The 25,040-nt window shown below is 43.1% G+C and overlaps 1 protein-coding gene and 1 long non-coding RNA gene across 2 annotated transcripts in view; one reads left to right on the top strand and one right to left on the bottom strand.

Moving 5' to 3' along the window:
• Nucleotides 1–19,067, top strand: part of LOC129709829 (uncharacterized) — a 71,392-nt gene extending 52,325 nt beyond the window's left edge. Inside the window, exon 3 of the long non-coding RNA XR_008725579.1 lies at nt 17,052–19,067. This is a non-coding gene — a long non-coding RNA (uncharacterized LOC129709829). The remainder of the gene's footprint in view (nt 1–17,051) is intronic.
• Nucleotides 1–25,040, bottom strand: part of LOC129709826 (PR domain zinc finger protein 1-like) — a 135,608-nt gene that overhangs the window by 69,667 nt on the left and 40,901 nt on the right. The window lies entirely within an intron of this gene.

The raw sequence follows: 25,040 nt of genomic DNA, 5'->3' as shown, positions 1-25,040 counted from the left end.
GCATCACATTTCATCCAAGTGTCTCAGGTGAAACGGTTCGGACATTTCCCATAGAGCTACAACTCCATGTGAGATGGAAAGGCAAAGGAGTTGGCACTGTGGGTGGGCAGTAACAGAGGAGAGAGAAATAAGGGGAAAAGGGTGAGGGGGGCAGGACTTTGAGATGCGATGTTGTTCGGTACAGAGATTAAGGGAGGAAAACAATGTAGAAATCTTGGTGTAAAACATTAATACCCCTGTCCCACTTAGGAAACCTGAACGGAAACCTCTGGAGACTTTGCGCCCCACACAAGGTTTCCGTGCAGTCCCCGGAGGTTTTTGTCAGTCTCCCTACCTGCTTCCACTACCTGCAACCTCCGGCAACCACCTGCAACCTCCGGGAACCGCACGGAAACCTTGGGTGGGGTGCAAAGTCTCCAGAGGTTTCCATTCAAGTTTCCTAAGTAGGACAGGGGCATGTGGCACTTGGCTAGGCAAGGATTCAAGGGGTCTTTGAATGAGCGCAAGATGTGTGGAACAAACTGAGATACGCAAAGAAGGAGGAAGAGGTTGTGATGCAAAGGGATGTTTAGTTTCAATTTAGAGATACAGCACGGAAACAGGCCCCAACCATGGCCCTCCAAACCCGCTCTGACCAGCGATCCCCACACACTAGCACTAACCTACACGCACTAGTGACAATTCACAATTTTACCAAACCAATTAATCCACAAACCAGTACGTCTTTGGGGTGTGGGAGGAAACCGGAGCACCCGGAGAAAACCCACGCGGTCATAGGGAGAACGTACAAACTCCGTACAGACAGCGCCCGTAATCATGGTGGAACGCACGTCACTGGCGCTGTAAAGAACCAACTCAACGTTTGCGCTGCTACGCCGCACCGACTTCAGGCCAGAAGGACTTGAGACAAACTAAAATTCATCAACATTTGCAATCAGCCAAAAAAACAATGGCACAGTCACCAAACAGCATCACAGGCATGGGTCGGGTTTCCAATCAGTTATACAACCGTTCATCAATGAGAAAACAAATGTCAGAGATTAATTTGGCCGGGCGTTTATGCTTTCTTTTAATTTGGAATGTTGGCAAATCTTTCAGGATTTAATGAGGCTTTGTGTGAATGAGGTGCCGAGCACATGATATCTGTGTAAGATAAACCGTCGGCAATTAGAGAGCTGAGACAGTAATTGCTGTCGGCACGGGCATTAATTACTGAATACAAACACACATCTATTGACGCTTGTGCACGTACGCTCAGATCCATTGCCACTCAATGGTGCACGCTGACCCCATGCAAGCGTGTAAATGGACTCACACTCTCGCTCAGTCACACATGTGCACGTGCCCCTACACCCAACACTCTGCTGAGGGAGATGTACTACTACACGACTCCTCTCCCTCAATGTCAGCAAAACGAAGGAACTAGCGTTCGACCTCAGCAAGTCAGATGGAGTATATGCTGCAGCCTGTGCCAATGGCGCTGAGGTGGAGATGATTGAGAGCTTCAAGTTACGATGGCACAGCGGTAGAGTTGCAGCCCCAGAGACCCGGGTTCGATCCAGACTACAGGTGCTGCTGTATGGAATTTTTTAGTTCTCCCCGTGATCTGCGTGGGTTTTCTCCGAGATCTTCGGTTTCCTCCCGCACTCCAAAGACGTACAGGTTTGTAGTTAGTTGGCTTCATTCATTGGCTTGATAAAAATGTAAAATTGTCCAAGTTGGCGATATGCAGAGTACTGCCCTGCCGACTACAAAATTCAGAAGGTTCAGAAGTTACCAGATGTAAATACCTCCACCAGTTTGCCGTGGTGCAACCATATGGACACTATGGCCAGAGAAGTATACCAGAGCCTCTACTTGCTCAGAAGACTGTGGAATTCTCTGCCTCAGGGGGCAGTGGAGGCTGGTTCTCTGGATGATTTCAAGAGAGTTAGATATAGGTATGTTACAAAACCTACCTGAATCGTGGCTGAGCATCTGCCCCACCCCTTGTGTGTGATTTTGGCGCTGTTTAGAGGGGGCGGGTTTAAAACGCGATTTTTACTAGGCTGTTCCAATCGAAAATGTTCAGCCTAGTAAATCATTAACGGAAAATCGCTGAAAGACCCCATCGCAAAAGGTATTATTAGTTTTTATGGCCTTGTATAATATTTATAGTAGTTTAAAAATCACTCTCTCACTCCGCAACCTCTCACAGCCCCAGGGTTTTATAAAGCAAACAATTAAAGGTATGTACCTTATTTTTACATTAAATGGGGCTTGTATATAACCCTGTTATTAAAGTTTTCTATAGCGAGCTGTTCATTTTGGGCTCTTTATATCCCGCAGTATTTTTCTGGGCACTTGAGGGCACAAATCCAGTGCAATGTGAACGTTCTAAACCAGCGTGTTCACAGGAACCCACTAGAAAACCGATTTAAATTGACTTTAATTTACAGCAAATGAACACTAAATTCCTTCCATTTGGCCTATAAATTGATGTAAATGAGATTTAAAAATCATGTTTTATTGTGAATTATTTGTGAATATTATTTGGACACTTGGGCTATTTAAAAATGTTAATCATTTATTAAGAAATGGATAGATGTTTACATCTAGTAAATTGAAGTTTGAAATTAGCTACACTTGGGTAACTAACTAATTATATGCTTTAATTTCAGGTCATCGAAGTAAGATTATTTTATATTTGTTTCAGAATTCTTCAATCTATGATAACTGAAAATTTCATTCAGTTCTCTTAATTTTTAAGAAGGTTATGGGCTTTTGACTGTCCACGATCACAGCTTTTTTGTTATGTCCATAGAAAATCAATAGGGAACAAGATGCTAATTTCCGAGTATGAAAATGGCCATAACATTTTTATTACTTGAGATATGAAAGTGAATTAGGTGTCAAATTAAACTTATTGGTATGCTTTATCTGATGGAATAAATTGCAGACTTGATTTTTTAAATCTCAAAATTTTGTAACATTGCTATTAGATAGGGCTCTTAAAAATAGCGGAGCCAGGGGGTATGGGGAGAAGGCAGGAACGGGGTACTGATTGGGGATGATCAGCCATGATTACATTGAATGGCAGTGATGGCTTGAAGGGCCGAATGGCCTACTCCTGCACCTATTGTCTATTGTCTATAAAGACCTCTAATATCTCTTACCAACACCTATGGAAGCACGATAGAAAGTATCCTAGTCAGATGCATGGCAGCTTGGTCTGGCAAATGTACTAGCAAGAGCATCAAACAAATCAGCCTTCTCCCCCCTCAACTCCATTTATACTCCAAACTGCATCATAAAGCAGCAACTTAATCAAAGACCACACCATCATTCTCCCTTCCCTTCACCCCACCCACGTTGGGTAGACTAGACAAAAGCTTGAAATTACGTACCATCAGATTCAGGAACAGGTCTTTTCGTGCTAATACCAGACTCTTCATACGCTGAGGTTGAATCCTGCTCTTCCAATCTACCTCATTGCAGCCTTTGCCCTTCTTTTTCTGTGGCTGCCTGCAACACCATATTATACACTCTGTTTATTTCCTCTTTTGCACTACCTGATGTACCCATGTACAGTGTGGCTTGCCTGGAGAACTAGGTTCATCATGATAACTCGCTGCAACAATAAACCCATGAACAATAAACTCATAAACCATTCACACATGTACATGACCTCACTGCAAGTTTGATACTCGTACGTATCGATGGTATCTTCTCTGGCATGCCAACTCAGTGTGTCCACGTGGGATCATTTAGACTGAACCCGTTTAGTGAGTCACTGGTCCTGATGGATCAATAGCCTTACTGAGAATCCTGCTAATCTCCCCCCCCCCCCCCCCCCCCCCCCCCCCCCATGCCATTTACCCCCTCCATGCATTTTACACCCTGGCTAACTTTGCTTTTCCTTGGAAGTGCTTTAAGTAACTGATTGAATTCTTTCTGTTTTTCACTGAGCCAATTTCATTGAAATCACCGTCGCACAGCTTACAGATTTGCATTCACGCCTGCATTATTACCCGCCCACTCTCTCACACACGCAATCACTACACACACACACACACAACAGACACACCAACTCACCACACACACACACACACAACAGACACACCCACTCACCACACACACACACAACACACACACACATTCACTACAAACACTACATACACACCCACCACACACTAAAGACACACCCACCACAGACATACCCACTCACCACACACATACACATTCACTACACACTCACTACAGAATACTCACTCACACACCCACTCACTACACACACACACACATTCATTACACACACATCCCCTCACACACCCATTCACCACCCACACATTTACTACACACGCACACATCACGCACACACACCCATTCACCGCACATACACACATTCACACACACCCACACATCACACCCACTCACTACACACACACACACCTACTCACACCCACACACTCTCAGCTTTGTTCCGATCCATCACTAACTCCATTAGTCTGAATTTCTCAAAGAAAATCTCTGAGTAATGTTTAAGGACAAGCTCTACAAAACCCCTCTTGGGGATAAAGAAATACACTCAAGCATCCCAACCCTGAATTGTATACTCAACGCTGTGCTTATGGACCCAGGGATAGTCACAGGCAAAATCAAACCATTTGCTGTGTCTTCCCCCACCTCACTGCACTGTTACTGCACCCCTTGCTCCCAACACTTAACTCAATTTTAAAGCAAAATTATATTTTGTTTACATTTTCAAATCAGATTATTTTGAGTTTAACAAAAGCTTCAATAAGACTAAGACACTGGGTGGAGGATGAGGAGAAAGGAAGCCACGTAATTAATGTGATATAGAAGGTCAGACAGAGGTCAAACTGCACAGCAGAAGGAGAGTTTTATCCTGAGAGCTGAGATCTAGCGTAGACTGGGGATAATCTAAGCCTAAATCAGGCCAGGTTTTTTTTTCTCTCTCTCTCCATCTCTCTCTCTCTCTCTCTCTCCCCCCTCACTCATTCTCTCTCTCTCTCATTCTCATTCTCTCTCTCTCTTTCTCTCTTCTCCCTCTTTCTGTCTCCATCTCTCACTCGCTCCGTCTCCCCACCACCTCCACCTCACACCCTGTCCACGTTCAGTCAGCGTCCGTCTCAGTTTTATTCCCCCACTCAACAAACAGCCATTTAATCCCCTTCCCTAGCAGAGCATCTGAACATTTCCATAACAGCCCCTGACATGCTCAGATTGGAGCACGTTTTAAAATGGTCCCACTCTGAATCTACCAGTCATCAACATCATACACTTGCAAAAAATAACATGATGATTCAACAACTCCCTGTTTTTATTCAGCTCTGTAGTCAAATAGCCCTGGGTGATTCACAGAATAGTAACCAAATTGAGCCTGGTTTCATGAAGCATGTTACAGGAGGGGCGGGAGAGAAGCTGAGAGGTTTGGAGGTGGGGATTGGAATTCAAGGTTACTGGGCCTTGAGCGATGAAAGCAAGGCCTTCAGAAGGCGAGCCGTTGACTTCAGGATATTCAAAAGACCACAATTTGAGGAGTGCAGATACCTCAGAAGAGATTGCAGAGAACCGGAGCACCCGGGAAAAACCAGGCAGTCACGAGGAGAATGTACAAACTCCGTACAGACCGCACCCATAGTCAGGATTGAATCGCTGGTGCTGTAAGGCAGCAACTCTACCACCGTGCCTCCATCAATTCCACAGGCAGGTAGGTTTGGTTGTGTCAGCAACTCTCATATCCCGTAAATGACAAACACAGTAAACAAGATGAAGCCCACTGAAAGGAATTACGACAAATAATTCAGGATCTTGAAAAAAAAATCCTTCATCCTGTGATTGTACAAATGTTGTTTTTCTCACCGCAAACCATGGTGAAACAAAATCATTTACTTCTAGAGAATTAGCTCTGATTCATTATGTACATAACATTCATACCTGCATAGATTTAGTGCACTGTTGGAGGTAGGTTTCTAATGATGTTTTGAATGAAAATCTTTGTCTGTACTTGTGGCTGAGTGTTAAAACAAACATTAATGTTGTCGTTGACATAAATGTTCTTATGCTGTTCCTTGGAATTGAGTAGAACACAAAGTGCTGGAATAACACAACATATCAGGCAGCATCTCTGGATAGACAGCGTTTCAGGTCGGGACCCTTCTTCAGACTGATTGTCGATGATCCAGCTTTGCGGCAGAGGGCCTGAAAACATCGAGTTGGCTGAGGAGGCCACATATAGACCCCGACCTCGGGTGGACTATGAGGGGGAGAACTGGATATTTTTAGTGCCTTCCATCACAGTGAATTCTGCTGTGGGGGGACGTTTCTTGTTGATTTCTATAGTGTACTGTTCTGTGTCTTTTTTTCTTTTTCTCTTTTTTGTTTTGTATGGATTTATTGACATTTAATCTGTTCAATTAGTTTAATCAATCTCTGTAAAGCACTTTGGTTCAAATTGATTTTGTTGAAAAGTGCTATATAAATAAACATTATTATTATTATTATTATTGTAATGGGGGGGGGATAGATGGGAAAGGAGGGGAGCGGGCAGAGGAATAAAGTCTGACAAGTGATTATAAGGCACAAAGCGCTGGAGTAACTCAACGGGTCAGGCAGCACCTCTGGAGAACACGGAGACGTGACGTTTCAGGTCGGGACCCTTCTTCAGATGCGAGACGTTACCTATACACATTCTCCAGAGATGCTGCCTGACCTGCTAAGTTACTTCAGCAATTTGTGTCTTTTTTCTAAGATTCAAGAGAGTTTATTGTCATGTATCCCAGATAGGACAAAGCAAGAAGGGTTTTGGCCCGAAACGTTGCCAATTTCCTTCGCTCCATAGATGCTGCTTCACCCGCTGAGTTTCTCCAGCTTTTTTGTGTACCTTCGATTTTCCAGCATCTGCAGTTCCTTCTTAAACAAAGGACAATGAAATTCTTGCTTTGCTTCAGCACAACAGAATTATAGAAGGCATGATTACGGAACAGATCAGTGTGTCCATATACCATTGTATAAATATACACACACACAAATAAATAAACAGATAAAGTGCAAATAAACAGATAATGGGCTATTAATGTTCATGGTTTTGTTTGAGTTGAGTTCAATAGCCTGATGGCTGAGGGGAAGAAGCTGTTTCTGATCCTGGATGTTGCAGTCTTCAGGCTCCTGTGCCTTCTACCTTCAGATTCAGATTCAAATTCAAATTAATTGTCATTGTCAGTGTACAGTACAGAGACAACGAAGGTAGCGGGGAGATGAGTGTGTGGCCAGGATGGTGTGGGTCCTTGATGATGCTGCCAGCCTTTTTGAGGCAGCGACTGCGATAGATCCCCTCGATGGTAGGGAGGTCAGAGCCGATAAACCAGCATCTTCAGTTCCTTGTGTCTCGAGTGATAGTTAGATGTAGGTGGGGATGGGGGGGCGGTGATTGCAAGATGAGTGGGCAAAGGCTAGAGGTGAATAGGAGACAAAAAGGTGAATAAAGGAGTCAAAAAGGAGCCAAGGGGACAAAAGGGTTCTGATGAGAGACAAGGGTTTTGAAAGAGACGTGAAATGTAAAGCCAAAGTGGGGGATACAGGGGCAAGAGAACTGGGAGGAGGGGGGGGGGGGGGGGGGGGGGTGGCGGAAGGGGGGAGAAGAAAAAGAATGGGGTGTGGTGTCACCTAAAATTGGAGAACTTATACCCAAGTGGGATATGAGGTGTGTTCCTCCAGTATGCATGTGTCTTCACTCTGGCAATGGAGAAGGCCCAAGACAGAAAGACTTGTATGTAAATGAGAAGGGGGAATTAATATGGTTAGCAGCTGGGAGTTTCAGCAGATCGAGGCGACCAAGCCCAAGTGTTCGGCTAAATGATCACCTAGTTTACGCTTGGCCTCGCCGTTGTAGAAGAGGCCACATTGGGAACACCAAATGCAGGAGATGAGATTCGAGGAGGTGCACATGAACCTCTGTCTCACCTGGAAGGGTGCCGGCGTTCCTCAATGGAAGCTAGGGAGGAGGTGTAGGGGGCAGGTATAACATCTCCTGTAGATAGAGGAGAAAGCACCTGAGGAGAGTGGTTTGGGTGAGAAGGGATGAGAAGTGAATCGCGGAGTTGCAGAGAGAGTGGTCTCTACAAAAAGGGGACAAGGGCGAGGTTGGGACGATGAAACTGGTGGTGGGATCACTTTGGAATTGAGGACGACTTGTTGCAACTACAGTTTTAGGGATTTTCCAGTGGCTAATAATGCTTGTTGCGGAAACCAAGGGTTGGAATCAGGTCACAGAACTATGGGTTGGAATTAGGCCTAGCATGGCTTCATGAGGCAAAGGTAAGACAGGGATGAATTGCTCGGGGTAGCCAAATTTAAGGAGAGTGGTGCACAGACCCCCCCCGATGGCAATTTGGTCATTTACTCTTGGTTGATTTTATGAATGACCTGAATGTACCCATAGGCGTTCCCACATTATAACAGTGACTGCACATAGAGGTTGTTTATTCATTGTAAAGTATTTGGGAAAGTCCACAGACCATGAAAGTTACTGGATCATTGTAACTTACTTATCTTTATTTATTTTACAAGCTTCGATGTGTATTTGTGTACTCGTAATTAAAACCTCCTCGCTCCGTTGCAAGTTCTGATGATCTTCACCTTCAGCCTCCATGTAACCTTGTCATATTATCACACCTCATTGTCACCTCTCATAGCTGGGGATTTCTCTCCTGATCAACTGCGATCGTCTGGCCTCCCTCTTCACAGTGACAGAAGTCATGTCATCTCAATCATTTCTAAGAACTAGCTTCAAATTTCTTCATGCAGCTCATGCATTTGCAAATTTGTTCTTGGAATTCCAAATACACTTGAAGGACTTCACTTCCCAGTAACGGCTGAGAGCATTACTCTCCCTGTGTGAGACTGGGAAATTTCTTGAGAATCCTGCCTAACCAATAAAACTGTAATCATTTGTAAAGGGCAGCATGAATTGCACTTTTTCAGAAGAAGGGTCTTAACCAGAAATGTCACCCATTCCTTCTCTCCAGAGATGCTGTCTGTCCCACAGAGTTATGCCCCTGTCCCACTTAGGAAACCTGAACAGAAACCTCTGGAGACTTTGCGCCACACCCAAGGTTTCCGTGCGGTTCCCGGAGGTTTATGTCAGTCTCCCTACCTGCTTCCACTACCTGCAACCTCCGGCAACCACCTGCAACCTCCGGGAACCGCACGGAAAACTTGGGTGGGGCGCAAATTCTCCAGAGGTTTCCGTTCAAGTTTCCTAAATGGGACAGGGGCATTACTCCTGCATTTGACATCAGAACTAAACTGGACTGGTGTACAATAGGAAGACTCCTATCATTGCACAGGATCTGACTTCTCATGTCCTGACAGATTAGCTTTAATTTACAACAGCAACCTCAGCTTCTGACTCCAATTGCTCAGAACAATTGTCAGAGAGGAAATCAGTCTCTATTAAGTGTCCTTGCTGGGGACAGTTAAGGATCTACGCAGCGGCGGTGGAAAGCATCTTGTCCGGGAACATTACCATCTGGTTCGGGAATTGCTCTGCCAAGGACAAGAAGGCTCTGCAGAGAGTAGTGCGTTCGGCCGAACGCACTATGGGAACTTCACTCACCCCCCTGCAGGAACTATACAATAGGAGGTGCAACTCCAGAGCAAACAAAATCATGAGAGACCCCTTCCACCCCTGCAACGGACTGTTCCAGCAGCTACGGTCAGGCAAACGCCTCCGTTGCCATGCAGTGAGAACGGAGAGGTTGAGAAGGAGTTTCTTCCCAGAGGCAATTCGGACTGTAAACGCCCTTCTCACCAGGGACTAACTCTACAGAACGTTTTTCCTTCTATTATTTATTATGTAAAAGAATATGTGTGTTATGATTGTGTTTATAATTTGTTTGGTTGTTTTGTTGTTTGTCTTTTGCACAAAAGTCCGCGAGCATTGCCACTTTCATTTCACTGCACATCTCGTATGTGTATGTGACAAATAAACTTGACTTGACTTGACTTGACTTGGTTGCTGAGACCAAGATGACTTGTTTTGGTGGCAACCTGATCGCCTGATGTCTGTAAATCGACTGATCAATAGCATCCTACACTGAACAGTGTCCGACATTGTTGGTGTCGGATATTAACTGATTAACTGGTAGCTAGGGCTCTTGGATTGGTGGTGACAAAGTTGCTAAAAATATCTGTTATTCCACGAGCAACACGAGATCTCGCGTCTAGTGAAGATTTGGTTGGCCTTATGCCAGTAGTACTAATTGTGCTATAGTACAAGACCTTTATGAAATGTTGCTCTCTGGAATGTTTTTCTTAGAATCAATGAGGTGTTAAAGCAGATAACAAGAGAAAGAATGTACCTGAAATGTTGATAGCATTGTTTAGTTTAGTGGAGAGATATCACACCCTTCGGTCCACAGAGTCCACAGTGACCAGGGAACCCCGCACACTAACACCACCCTACACACACACATAGCGACAATTTTCGACTTTACCAGGCCAATTAACCTACAAGCCTTTGGACTGTGGGAGGAAACCGGAGCCTCCCCGAAGAAAACCCACACGGGTCACAGGGAGAATGTACAAACTCCGTACAGACAGCACCCGTAGACAGGATCGAACCTGGGTCTCAGGGGCTGTAAGGCAGAAACTCTCAATACCTAAAAGCTCCATTAAAAACAATGTTATCACTTCCTGCTCTTCCATTTAAGAGAGTATGAAGCAGTGAGCTGATTCATAAGCTGGCAGGCTTTAATTGATTAGGGTTAGGCCATAACAGAGGAATAACATCACAGTGGATAGTAAAATTAATAGTATGTATTCAAAGTTTTTTATGAGCTGTCATAACCAAAGCTGTATATCAACAGGACTTTAATTTAATTGGGATGTGACCATTGCCATGAATGCCCAGCATTCATCACCCATCCTCAAGGTGGAGCTCAATTGTGTTCTTCAAATATTGTGAGTCATTCTGACAAAATTACTGTTGCATGGGTATTGGGTCGGGAACACCAGGATTCTGAATCAGGCATGCCAATAGGAAAATAAAGATGTTTAGTTAGATATCGTGTGACTAGACGTTGGATTAACGCTGAGTTGCCTGCCTGCTTTTTATTCTTTGTGTTTAAATGCACACGGTTATACATTTATACATCTGAAGAAGGGTCTTGACCCGAAACGTCACCCATTCCTTCTCTCCAGGGATGCTGCCTGTCCCACTGAGTTACTCCAGCATTTTGTGTCTATATACAATTGAGTTGTTTGCTGGCCTTGTCAGCCTTAATCACATTACTGTAGTCACACAAGAAGCCACAGTGCACAGAGGTAGAGTTGCTGCCTTACAGCGCCAGAGGCCCGGGTTCGATCCTGACCTCAGCTGCTGCCTGTGTGGAGTTTGCATGTTCTCCCTATCCCTGAATGGGTTTTCCTCTGGGTACTCCAGTTTCATATGTTCATAAATTCATAGAGGAGCAGAATTAAGCCATTCTACCCATCAAGTCTACTCTGCCATTCAATCATGGCTGATCTAGCTTTCGTCCTCAGCCCCATTCTCCTGCCTGTTCCCCATAACACTTGACACACTTGTTAATCGAGAATCAGTCAATCTCAGCCTTAAAAATACCTCCTCCCACATTACAAAGATGTGCATATTAGTGGCTTCTGTATAATTGTCCCTCATGTGTAGGTTATAGATCTTGTATATGGGCGATCATTGGCCAGCGTGGACAAGGTGGGTCGAAGGGCCCGTTTCCACAATATATCTCCATTCAAAAACGAAACTATGATGTGAAGATAAGAAAATAGATTTTTAATAACACAGATGTTATTTTTGATTCACAGTCACTATTACTGAAACAACTCTTTCAAAAAACTCCACGTAACTAAATTTAGTCTCTTATGCTCACACTTCCACCAGTGATCACAAAACATCCCCACTGACATGGTACATAGTCTTTCCATGGCCAACTCTAGAAAACAAACATGTTATGCAACTGAAAGAGCCTCAATTGCAGTCGAGCATTTCCATTTCCATCCTCAATAGTTTTGTAAGCAAAATATTCTTCAATTTTTTTTTAATTATTTGTTACTTCCTCAGTGATTTTTGTTTTTTGCAGTCAATGCTGGTTTTGGGGAATCTATCCTTAACTTGTAAGGTGAGGATTTCATAGTGTGTTTTTTAGGGTTGTTTAGCGTTGGAAGAGAAAGATGTCATCGATTTACAGTAGTCCCATTCCATTTCATTCTGCCCAACTTTTTCCACTCATCTACACACTATACAAGGCCATAGAAAGACTGTGCACTATATTAATTTATAATGGGAATGAACATGCCAACCTGTTATTGGCATGGTGAGAAGACGCCAGAGCACATTGGGGGAATCTCAAACATTTATAGGACAAATGGTCCCCTAATTTGCGGAAGGACATTTTTGCCATTGAGGGAGTGCAGCGTAGGTTTACAAGGTTAATTCCCAGGATGGCGGGACTGTCATATGCTGAGAGAATGGAATAGCTGGGCTTGTACACTCTGGAGTTTAGGATGCGAGGGGATCTCATTGAAACATATAAGATTGTTAAGGGTTTGGACACGCTAGAGGCAGGAAACATGTTCCCGATGTTGGGGGAGTCCAGAGCCAGGGGCCACAGTTTAAGAATAAGGGGGAAGCCATTTAGAACGAAGACGAGGAAACGCTTTTTCTCACAGAGATGTGAGTGTGTGGAATTCTCTGCCTCAGAGGGTGGTGGAGGCAGGTTCTCTGGATGCTTTCAAGAAAGAGCTGGATAGGGCTCTTAAAGATAGTGGAGTCAGGGTATATGGGGAAAAGGCAGGAATGGGGTACTGATTGGGGATGATCAGCCATGATCACACTGAATGGCGGTGCTGGCTCAAAGGGCCGAATGGCCTACTCCATCACCTATTGTCTATTGCCCAAATTTTCTTCCCAACAAACTGACAATCCCGCCTCCCCAAATAAGGTGTGTTGATCGCTGTGGATGAAATAATCAGTCCACTTCCTAACATTTTAGTGGTTTTGTATGTCGACAAGATATTGACTTACGGAAAGAATGACTCAAATTAATTTGGTACAAGTCCAAACGATGCGGGAAGTTGATTGTATTCAACAATTTGTTCATAAAGACAAAATCCTTTGTTGTCTAAAAAAGTGTGCACTGTCTCACGCAGAGAGTTACATTACTGGCAGTGACACGGCTTAATTGACAGCTGGCAGGATTTCAATTACATGATAAGCTGTGCTTCTAATACCGTGAAACCAGCATTGCATCTACATAGGTTCCTCACACAACATTAGTCACCTAGTATGTAGGAAGGAACTGCAGATGCTGTATTAAACTGAAGATAGACACAAAAAGCTGGAGTAACTCAGCGGGTCAGACAGCATCTCTGGAGAAAAGGAATAGGTGACGTCTCAGGTCGGAAGAAGGGTCTTGACCTGAAACGTCACCTATTCCTTTTCTCCAGTGATGCTGCCAGATTCACTGAGGTACTCCAGTCTTTTGTGTCACTTAGTTTTGTGTTAGCAATATTAGCCTATCAGACATCCCTGGCATCCATAAATGATGCATAAACATAGAAAGGCTTTGACTCACTATTCTCAATATACAGTTATTTTAGGAAACTATGATTTCTGATTTCTTGGATTTTTTAAAAATCTTTTTTAATGTTGCATAATATTTCGAATGATTTCTACATTTTTCCCAGTTCTAGTTATTCACCCAGGCTATTGCTTCAGAAATACAGATTTTGTGCTGTTTAAAGTTAGCTTCTGCAAATGTGATGGGGGCATGGGAATTGGAGAAAGCCTAAATGCGGATAAATCTGGGAATCATTTGTTAATATGAAGACTGTGGAAAACGAAAACATTTCTGGCGATTCCAAAAGATATGCAAAAGGGAGATGCTACAAATCATCTTCAATCCAAGTGAATGGCAGGGAACTATGAGGGAGTTAGCTATATTTAAGAGGGAGTTAGATGTGGCCCTTGTGGCTAAAGGGATCAGGGGGTATGGAGAGAGGCAGGTATGGGATACTGAGTTGGACGATCAGCCATGATCATATTGAATGGTGGTGCAGGCTCGACGGGTCGAATGGTCTACTCCTGCATGTATTTTCTATGTTTCTATGAGGGAAGAAATGTCTCTGTCTGCTTCTATGTTCCTTTGAAACAAGGCAGCAGTGGATTCACTTCCCTGTTTTTATGGAGAGATTTAAAGCTACTTTTCTCCATTCAACGCCATTATTAACCACAGACATATTCAGAGAATTAGAATTAATTGGAAGGGTAAAAGATTTATGTGTGACTCATTTCTATTTCCCTAATGGGAACAATTTGTTGAAGGCATTTTTGACATCATGGGATGTAGGGAAGATGAAGGGATAGACACAAAGTGCTGGAGTAGCTCAGCAGGTCAGGCAGCATCTCTGGAGAAAAGGAATAGGTGACGTTTCAGGTCGAGACCCTTTGTCAGAATGGGAGTCAGGCGAGAGGGAAACGAGAGGTATGAAAAGGTATTGAACAAATTAGAGCCAGCATAATCATGGACCAGTCGCACCCTGGCCACTCCCTCTTTTCCCCTCTCCCATCAGGCAAAAGGTATGGAAGTGTAAAAACGCGCACCACCAGTTTCAGGGGCAGTTTCTTCCCAGCTGTTATCAGGCAACTGAATCATCCTACCACAGCCAGAGAGCAGTGCTGAATTACTATCTACCTCTTTGATGACCCTCATACATGATCCTTGATCGGACTTTGCTGGCTTTACCTTGCACTAAACGTTATTCCCTTATCATGTACCAAATGGATCGATTGTAAGAATGTATTGTCTTTCTGCTGACTGGTTAGCACGCAACAAAAGCTTTTCACTGTACCTCAGTACACGTGACAATAAATTAAAGTGAACTTACAAAAAAAACTAAGCTGAACTGAATTGATGGCCAGGGAGCCTACAATGCTCCATTGTTGGCTGTGGAAGAGTTGATAACGAAGTGGTACGAACAGTGAAACTAGCAGGACGACTAGGAGAGTGTGGGAATGCAAGGTTTAGTTTATTATCATGTGTACCGAGGTACAATGAAAAGCATTTTGTTGCATGCTAACCAGTCAGCAGAAAGAATACATGATTATAATTAATCTATTTACAGTGCATAGATCAGATTTAAAAGTGTGGAGCAATTGTAATATGAGTTTGTAGTTCAGCTTCTGTGGCTAGCATGCAAATAGTCGTCTGTGTTGGGTGCCATCTTGGAAGCAAGGGTTATTTGAAATTGGAGAAAACAACCTTCACACCGCTGGGTCATGAGTTGACGAACTGACATATGAGGTCCTGTGGCCTCACTCTGACAGTAAAACATAGAAACATAGAAACATAGAAAATAGGTGCAGGAGTAGACCATTCGGCCCTTCGAGCCTGCACCGGCATTCAATATGATCATGGCTGATCATCCAACTCAGTATCCCATCCCTGCCTTTTCTCCATACCCCCTGATCCCTTTAGCCACAAGGGCCACACCTAACTCCCTCTTAAATATAGCCAATTAACTGGCCTCAACTACCTTCTGTGGCAGAGAATTCCACAGATTCACCACTCTCTGTGTGAAAAATGATTTTCTCATCTCGGTCCTAAAAGACTTCCCTCTTATCCTTAAACTGTGACCCCCAGTTCTGGACTTCCCCAACATCGGGAATAATCTTCCTGCATCTAGCCTGTCCAACCCCTTAAGAATTTTGTAAGTTTCTATATGATCCCCCCACAATCTTCTAAATTCTAGCGTGTACAAGCCGAGTCTATCCAGTCTTTCTTCAGATGAAAGTCCTGCCATCCCAGGAATCAGTCTGGTGAACCTTCTCTGTACTCCCTCTAAGGCAAGAATGGCTTTCCTCAGACCAAAATTGTACGCAATACTCCAGGCCCAGGTGAAGGAGGCCCAGGACAGAAAGGTCAGTATGGGAATGAAAAGGGGAGTTAAAATGTTTGGCCAAGGTGAAGGAATCTTACTGTGTACTTGCTGAGGCACAATAAGCAAAAAGATGTCCACAGATCAGCTGGAAAATTGTATGGACTGCTAGAAGATGGAATTTAATCCAGACAAGTGTGGCAAAATACACATTGGGAAGTCAAGTTATTGTCGGAGATACAGAGTAAATGGCAATGACAAAAGGACCATTGAAGTACAGAGTGACCTTGGGGTGTAAGTTCAGAGCTGGCAGCACAGGTGGCTAGGGTGGTGAAGAAGTCACTTGATATGCTTGCTTTCAGAATCATTGAGTGTAAGACTTGGGACGTCATGCTGCAACTGTACAAGACATCGGTTAGACCTCATGTGTAGGAAGGAACTGAAGATGCTGGTTTACACTGAATATAGACACAAAATGCTGGAGTAACTCAGCGGGACAGACAGTAGTGAGACAGAGACGCTACCTGTCCAGCTGAATTAAGACCACACTTGGAGTATTGTGTGCAGATCTGGTCATCATCACACTATATGTGGCGGCAATGGAGAGAGTGCAGAAGAGTGTCACAAGGATGAGGCCTGAAATGGATGGCTATAGTTAGAAAGAGATTGAATTGGCTGGGTTTATTTTCATTGGAAGATAGGAGGGTGAGGGATGACATAATATTTTATAGAATGATGAGGGGCATAGTTCGAATCAATACTCAGAATATTTTTCCCACTGGAATCAAGAACTAGTGATCGCAAGTTTATGGTGAGAGGGTAGATATTTAAAATAAATTTATGGGATACATTTTTGGTATAAGTAGAACGAGCTGTCAGATGAAGGGGTAAAGGCAGATATATTAAATTTTTTGTAAGCAAAAAACAGATACTTTTAACAGTCATAATTACCAAGGCAATATTCATCTTCAGATGAATCATTCGGCTAAATGAACATATTTTGTGAATTGAATTCTGGAAGATCAAATGAGGGGTATCTTTATTTCAACCCATTCATAAAGAAATTATGCTTAACTTTAAAGCCGTTTATGTTTTTCTTGGTCTCTGTAGTTAACGTACTTTCTTTCCTTAACCAGAGTGAGATGAATCAAACGAGTGAATTGCCTTTTCTGCACAAGATACTTTAGTATGGTTCCACAATGAAGACTTCAACTTGGAGACAGTACTGACCGAAGCTGGAGATAAGCCAAATCACAAGTAAGAATAGTATTCAAGTCCTGGAAAGTACTTAGAAAGGACTATGGAACAGGGAACAAGAAACAATGCAGTCAATTCCCACTTTCTCTTCCGATGGAATCCACATTATGGAAAATTCAAAGATGCAGGATCGCCAATTTCCTTCATTCCCCCCATAATTTGTTCTTCAGGCTTCAGATACCACATGTCCTACCCCTGATAATAAGACCTCCATTGTTTCAACTATGTTCGTAGTTGCCAAAATGTGCTTCTTAACAGCATTGATTGTTGTATCATTTCCAATCCCTTCCATGTAATACTTTAAAAATAACTGCTCTGTGTGAGCCACTTTGATATACGTGAGAGATATGAAAGGCAGTGCAGAACTGCATCTTTTCTCCATCTGCAAGCTCATATTTGGCGAGGCGTGCCTCAGACTGACTTGCCATTTCACAAGAAGTCCCGCCAATGTACTTTGATCAAAACAAATATGGGGATTCTTCTCAGCCGAAAGGCGACCCACACGTCACTCTTTCCAAACAAACAGCTCGCAAAAACCCCTCAAAATTCCAACCCCCTCGTTATTCGACGAACGTCACGTCAGCTCACGGACTGCCAAACCACCATCAGTTCATGGTCAACACAAGTTCCAACACATATCATTACCTTCGCCAAGAGTCCTCCAGAACCTGGTCAAGCCTGTTCCATCGACCTTGACAAACAAATACAACAGCATACAATGCCAACTGATACACAAATTTCCCTAACCATGACTCAACTCCAGCAGAACCCGCTACATGACTCAACATGTTTGCAACTTCATCCTTTGCGAGGCATTTGGTGAGAGGGCAGAAAGATAAAGACGAGATCCCCTGGGGATTTCACTCCACTCAAATTATTACTAATCTACTTTCGATATTTCGTTATTTTTCTCTGTTCAACGGCAAATTAGAAAAGAAAAATCATAGCAATGTATTTTTTTTAACGATCATTTGAGAATTATTTTTTTAGGAGGTAAAATAGTATGGTAATGAATCCATAGAGAATAGTAATTCTACCAACCTTGGATAGCACGGGTGAGTGACCATTATTCATTGAACTCTGGAAGTTCGACTTTATCTCACCAGGGACTAACTTTACTGCACCATCGTAACTTTTTACTGTTGTGTGGTGTCTTTTTAAAATTGCTGTTTTTTTTCTTTTGACCTCCCACAAATATGTAATATATGAATATGCGATTCTGTTCCATTCTGTTTGTAGTTTGTTTGTCTTTTTGCACAATCCGCGAGCGTTGCCACTTTTAATTTCACTGCACATCTCGTATGTGTATGTGACAAGTAAACTTGACTTGACTTGACATGACTTGTAGCTATTCAGTCCTTTACACTTGTGCCACGACTAACTGAACGTGTGGTAGAAACACGGAACTGCAAATGCTGGTTAAAACACAAAAGGACGCAAAGTGCTGGATTAACTCAGCAGGTCAGGCAGCAGGTCTTGAGAACATGGATAGGTGAGGTTTTCGGTCAGGACCATTAACATTACCAATTGGTTTACTCACCTTTTTTTCTCAACGAGCTTTACCTTTCGACCACTCTCAATTACCTTTGATTGCCTTCGATTACCTACGACTAACATGCCGACCTACTACGACCTACCTCGACTAAACCTACGAGTAAAAAAATCTCGATATTTTCCATGGCGACCTTTTTTTACTCGCGGGCATTTTTCAGCGTGTTGAAAAATACGCCACGACCTAGCTGAGGCTTCGAGTACCCAGGGCCTACTCTCGAGCATGAAGGAGAGCTACAAAGACCTCCTAGGACCTTGTGTCGACCATGCAGCGAGTATGAGTCGAGGGCGAACTCTTCTAAACTCGCCAATTAGGTCGCTGCAGTGGGACAGGCCCTTTACCATTATGGATTTGCTTCTCTCAGTTATTCAATCAATCTCTCAGTTATTCTATCAATTTTTAAACTAGTGAAACATATCAAGTGGCTAACTCTATCCTTTAGTATCAAAGGCAAGGTAATCTCATCTTTCTCTTGTCAATCTTTTTATTTCAAGGTTATTTTTTAAAATATTTGTTCTTTCAAAATATATCAACTGTTTATCTATTCCATGATGTCTGGTACAACCACAATAGCTCATAAATATGAGGAAGGAAGAGGTGACAGAGCAAGAGTGTCATAGGGTGAGACACAGAGGAAAGTATCCCTCACCCCCACTGAATCCACACAGGACATCAAGCACCAATTCACAACAATCTTACTCTTTTCCCCTCACATTCCCATGAATTCTTCCTAAATTCTATTACTTATCAACATGCTACGTGCCAGGGGCATTTTACTGTGGCCAATTAACCTCCCTCCACTCCTGGGAGGAAGCCAAAACATGCAGGGGAAACACACACAAAAAAGAAAAAGAAATCAGATATCAGGACTAAACCCAGGTCACCGAGGCTCTGAGACAGCAGTTCTATAGCTCTAGGTGTATTGTATGCTAGATCTCTATCCATACTCCATACCCCTAAACAAGGCATATAGTTAGTTCACAAGTTCTAAGAGTAGAATTAGGCCATTCGGCCCATCGACTGCATCCGAGTGCATCACCAGATCCCTGTATCTTTAGGATTCTGTACGAGTATCAGAGGAATGGTGTGTGACAAATGGATCACAGTGCAAATTTCAGTCAACACCAATACCGGCCCTTGTCAACATTTAAGAACAACTCATTTGGCGACTTATGGAGGAGGAAATGAAGAGATCTGTGAGCAGCTGGGGTTTATGAGGTTGGGAAGTGCCTTTGTGAAGAATGAACACCAACACAAGGTGGTGGGGCTAAACTACTTATTTCCCATCGCGTCATTTCCCTCCAATTTTCAGTCCTGTCATTGCCTGTAGTTACTTTGTCCCCTCACTACAAATCAATAGATTTCAATGACATTACTTTTGTGTGTTTGTCTAAACCAGTGGCTCTCAGACTTTTTCAGGCCACCATAAACTCATGCCCAGTGCCCATATCTTATCTCATAAAAGGTGTTATTCAGAATAACGGTTTGCCACCGTCTGACTCATTGGAGACTCTCGGATTGCCTTCAATCTGACTTTTGCTGGACTCTCAAGTCCAAGTGAGTTTATTGTCATGTGTCCCTGATAGGACAATGAAATTCTTGCTTTGCTTCAGCACACAGAACATAGTAGGCATTTACTACAGGCATTTGCTACAGTAGGCATTACTCTATCCTGCACTATACATGACAATAAAGGCTATCTATCTATCTATCTATCTATCTATCATTCCCTTTACCCTGTATATGTACACTGTGGACGGGTCGATTGTAATCATGTATAGTCTTTCCGCTGACTGGATAGCATGCAACAAAAGTTTATCACTGTACCTTAGTAGAAGTAAAAAGAACTAAACTAAACTAAATTAAATGCACATTTATTCAAAATCCAATTGCAACTTTATAGTTTAATTGATTCAACAAAATTGACGAATTTGATCCCAGTGATGTCAGCTTTTCAAAGTCTGATAGTCAATTAGCACATGCCATAGATACTACATTTAGCAACTACTTCTCTGTTCAGTAAATTCTCAATGCTATATATGGACCTGATGGAGTGATACCAGTTTCGCAACTTTGAAAAGTTCCAAGAAATACTATGTGTGCTTTTAGAGAGAAGGTTAGTGGAGTACTTGTCAGATTAACCATTCCATGGTGAGAAATGAAGCAGGTATATCAACACGTAATGGTCCCTTATTTTCTTTTCTTTTATTATTTTTTGTTTTTGTCTTCTTATTCTTCTATAGGCTTTTACTTATTCACTCCTGGACTGCACTATTAGTAGTCTAGGGGTCTACACTTCACTATTTATTTCACTTTCCCTCTTTCTTGCTCTTTCTTTCTTGTTCTACTTCTTTTTTGTAAATTAAAAATGGAAGATGTACACTAAATGTATTTTGTCATATGCTGCGGTTTATACTACTGTACACTGCTTCTACTAAAAATATTAATTTAAAAAAAAAAGAATAACCATTCCATGAATATGCCAAGTGCATATTGATACCCCATGCCCAAACCTCCACCCACTACCAGCACCTCCCTGTCAATACCTTGCCTATTCGTGCCCCACGAGGAACTCCCACAGCCCTCCAGTGGGACAGTAGGAATTACTGGTCTAAGTCATAAAAGATACATGGAAAATGGACAAGAAATGAACTTCCAACAAAAAAGATGCAAGTGGCACAAAACAATCCACATCTCTGATCTGGGAAATATCCCATTACATTTCCTCTATACATTCTGTCTCCTTGCAATTGGTTATTTAGGAAGTTTATACCTTCACAATCCCACTTCACACTCACACATTTTTTTTTTTCCATATCCATCCTGAGTTGTTTGTTCATGGTCTTTGTCCCCAACCTCTCACTTCTTTGCCTTTTGGGTTTTTTTGGGGGGTTTGTTTTTTAAGTAACTATGCAAAATATGAACACAGAAACTGGTGGAAGGAGACAGAAAGTGGAAATGGAGGGTTATTTTTCTAACTGGTGGCCTGTGACCAGTGGTGTGCCACAGAGATAGGTACCGGGTCCCCTGTGGTTCATCATTTACATAAACGATTTGGATGAGGGTGGCACAGTGGTGCAGCGGTAGAGTTGCTGCCTTACAGCGCTTGCAGCACTGGAGACCCGGGTTCGATCCCGGCTACGGGTGCTGTACCGTGGAGAATTTGTACGTTCTCCCCGTGACCGCATGGGTTTTCTCCGAGATCTTTGGTTTCCTCCCATATTCAACACGTACAGGTTTGGAGGTTAATTGGCTTGGGCTTGTATACTTGCACTAAGTGTAAATTGTCCCCAGTGTATGTAGGCCTGTGATAATCGGCAGAGAGATTGGTGCACAGGGAGAATATACAAACTCCATATATAGACAGCAGCTGAGATCAGGATCGAACCCAGTTCTCTGGCGCTGTAAGGCAGCAACACTATTGCTGTGCCACCATGCCTGGATAGGCTTGACAGTTTTCCCTGAAGCAAACTTGAGTGAAAACCTTATTCAAATTTATGAAATCAGGAGTGGCACAGATAAGATGGATGGCCATAATATTTTCCCCAGGGAAGGGGGGGGTCAAAAACTGGAGGGAATAAAGTTAAAGCAATAGTGGAAAGATTTAAAGGGGACCTGAGGGGCAGGCATTCACAAAGAGGTGGGTGAATGTAATGAGTTGCCGGAGGAAGTGGTAGAGGAGGCTACAATTACAACATTTAAAAGACATTTAGACAGGTTCATGATTAGGAAAGACTGAGAGATATGGGCCAAATGCTGACAAATGGTACCATCGCAGGAAGGCACCTTGGTCGGCTTGGACAGGTTGAACTAAAGGGCTTGTTTCTATGCAGTTTAACTCAAGGACCGGATGGGTCTTCCTCTGCATCTAGGATGCTCTCCAGCTCCTGTGGACTCACCTGGGCAGGAAGACCTCCAGCAAGCCAACACACACTGTTTGCTCCCTCTCCAAGGACACTTGTCCTAACATGCTGTACTTGCGCAGAGAGTGTTTTGGGGACATTCCCAGGAGATCTTTGCACTGTACTTTCCCTTCAAGGCTTTTTGAGACACAGTAATGAAAACTTCATTTTTCTCCAAACCTGCCCAGCATCTCCCCTGGGAATCTTTAATGTAAAATTGAAACCTATGATGTGATGCGTTCTGATCACGTACACACAGACATACTTATCATTGCTAAAAATAAAACCTACCTTAAATTATAAAATCTATCCCTGGCAGTCTGCGCCTTTTAAAAGATTAGATGAGCGTTATATATGATTTGGGAAATGTTAGGAGTTCACATTCATGACACAAATCCATGCCCACTGGAGTTCATATTGCTAACTGCAAACTGCTCATATTGCTGGGGATATAATGCTGAGGCTTTATAAGGCACTGGTTAGACCGCATTTGGAGTATTGTGAGCGGTTTAGGGCCATTTACCTGAGGAAGGATGTGTTGGCATTGGAGAGGGCTGGAGGAGGTTTACAAAAATCATCCTGGGAATGAATGGGTGAACATATCGTGAGCGTTTGACGGCACTGGGCCTGTATTCGCTGGGGTTTAGAAGGATGAGGGGACACCTCACTGAAACCTACTAAATTGTAAAAGGCCTGGATAGAGTGGATATGGAGAGGATGTTTCCACTAGTGGGAGAGTCTAGGACCAGGTGTCATAGCCTCAGACTGAAAGGACATGCCTTTAGAAAGGCTATGCATGCAATTCAATCCGACATGAGGAGATGGTAGAGGAATCTAAATACCATGACCACCAGGTTCAAGAATAGCTTCTTCACAACAAGGCTCTTGATCTCCAGAGATGCTGCCTGTCCCGCTGAGTAACTACAGTATTTTGTGTCTCTCCAGAGATGCTGCCTGTCCCGCTGAGTTACTCCAGCATTTTGTGTCTCTCCAGAGATGCTGCCTGTCCCGCTGAGTAACTACAGTATTTTGTGTTTAATTCAATTTAAACCAGCATCTGCAGTTCTTTCCTACACGTCAGGCTCTTGAATACTACATAGCACTAACTAAACAATATGGACTATGGATTCTCCTTGGTTGCACGAAAGAGTGATTTAAGTCACAGCATTAGGAGTATTCATTTACTGATTTTTTTTATTTATTTAATGTCATCTATGAGTACTGTTTTTACAGACCTGTTATGCTGCTGCAAGTAGGTATTTCATTGTCCAATTGTCGGTAGATATGACAAATAAACACTTGACTTGATTCACAAGCTTCGAACCACCTACTTTTCAATTCACAGTTAAATTTATATCTACCCTCTTGGACCTTAAAAAAGTGGCTGAAAGGATTCGGGACGGGAGTCAACGCAAAGTAAAATTGTTGGTGAGTTGGTAACTACAGTTCAAAAATAAAGGAAGGGTTTGGGGGATTTTTTTTGGGAAGCCCAGGAGGCTGTTGGTGTGTGGGAAGCCACAGCAGAAACAATCGTGGGAACAGAATTCATGGACGTTTTTAAAAGAGAAGTGATATTTGAGAGAAAATGTTGATCAGGTGTGGGAAAGGGGCAGAGGAATGGTCGCGAACGCAGAAACCTTTCACAGAGCAGGAATAGTGAGTCAAAGGGGTAAAAGTCAGGAGGACGGTTTACTCATTCAATGAACTGTTCTGTGAAATTCCACAATTGTATTAAAGTTTCATCTTGGGTGTTAGGACAAAATAAGAGATTGCAAGTCATCAACCTGTTTCACCGTCTGCCCACTTCACACTCCCCCAATTCTATTTTCTCTCACCAAATGCTTTCTGAGCATTTCATATAATAACGTCCGGCTTGTTGAACCTGAAGTTCACAAATAATGTATCAATCTGATATTGCTCACAAGATAGTGAAACAAAGATTGTGCAAAAGGACTGCACTAATATCCGTGTAGGGGGGAACTGCAGATGCTGGTTTAAACCGAAGATAGACACAAAAAGCTGGAGTAGCTCAGCGGGACAGGCAGCATCTCAGGAGGGAAGGAATGGGTGACGTTTCAGGTCGAGACCCTTCTTCAGACGCTAATATCTGTGCAGGATATTTATGAAAAGCACCATTAGAAAACACGTCCACGATAGTGCACAGGTGATCTGTGATGTTTGGTTTGCTGAGGTAGGATTAGAGTTGTGTGGGTCGGCTCAAGGAGCTGAAGGTTGCTGGAAAGTGGCTGTTCATGAGCCTGGTGATGTGGTTCCCCAGTACCTGGTTCGGTACCTCCAGTCCAGCAGTCTAGGTGGTGGGGATCTTTGATGATAAATTCCACCTTCTTGAGACTGTGTCAAATGCGGAGCTGTTTGAGATCACCAAGTGTGGCATCATTGAGGTGCAATTGAGG

The sequence above is a fragment of the Leucoraja erinacea genome, chromosome 26 (assembly GCF_028641065.1).
Source record: "Leucoraja erinacea ecotype New England chromosome 26, Leri_hhj_1, whole genome shotgun sequence".
NCBI classification, from domain to species: Eukaryota; Metazoa; Chordata; class Chondrichthyes; order Rajiformes; family Rajidae; genus Leucoraja; species Leucoraja erinaceus.
Note: the sequence above shows the minus strand (reverse complement) of the source record. Positions and strands in the feature narration are given on the sequence as shown.